Here is a 1,021-nt window from a genome sequence, read left to right as displayed (position 1 = left end):
TTCTTGAGAACAACAGGATGGACTCCATCAGGCCCATATGCCTTATTAGTACTGAGGCCTGTGACGGCAGAAAATACATCAGCTGAAGAAATTTTAATGTCAGCCATGAGGAAATCAGATGGGGGAAGTGAGGGAGGAACAGCACCGAAATCGTCACAGGTGAAACTGGAGGAGAAAGTCCGAGTGAAGAGATCTGCTTTATCAGTAGAAGAAATAGCTACAGAGCCATCAGAGTACAAAAGAGGAGGAAGGATGCTGAGGTAAAGTTGTTAGAAAGGTTTTTGGCAAGATGCCAGAAGGAGTGGGAAGAATTCGAGTGGGAGAGCTGAGAGCATTTAGTATGGACGAAATTATTTTTAGCAGAGCGAAGAACAGACTTAGCACGATTCCGGGCACAAACGTATAAAAGATGTGATTCAGGGGTGGGTTGGCTCCGGTACCTTTTATAGGCCCTCTCCTTGTTGCGGACAGCAATATAACAAGCGTGATTAAACCAAGGCTTTCTTGCATTAATCAAAGGATATGAGAAAGGAATGTAAGCTTCCATGCCCGAGAGAATAACCTCCGTAATGCGCAAAGCACACTCACCTGCCTCCCAGCCATGGAAGCGATAATCATTCCATGGAAAATCAAAGTACTGCCTGAGGGCCTCCCAATCCTCAGCTCCAAAGTGCAACAGACGACGTTTCCTTGGAGGGTCCACAGGCTGTACCAGAGCGATAGGACAGGTTAAGGTGATAAGGTTGTGATCGGAGGACCCCAACGGAGAGAAGAGATTAACAGTGTAAGCAGAAGGATTAGTTGTAAGGAAGAGGTCAAGTATGTTGGAGCTCTCTCCATGGCGGTCAGAGATACGGGTAGGGTGCTGAACAAGCTGTTCTATGTCATTAAGGATAGAAAAGGTGTAGGCCTGCTCACCAGGTGGATCAGTGAAAGGAGAGGAGAGCCAAAGGTGGTGGTGAACATGAAAATCTCCTAGAATGGAGATTTCAGAGAAAGGAGAAATGGATAGAATGTGTTT

The sequence above is a fragment of the Coenobita brevimanus genome, chromosome 26 (genome assembly GCF_032717465.1).
Source record: "Coenobita brevimanus isolate Jiangsu-jjx chromosome 26, ASM3271746v2, whole genome shotgun sequence".
Lineage (NCBI taxonomy): Eukaryota > Metazoa > Arthropoda > Malacostraca > Decapoda > Coenobitidae > Coenobita > Coenobita brevimanus.
Note: the sequence above shows the minus strand (reverse complement) of the source record.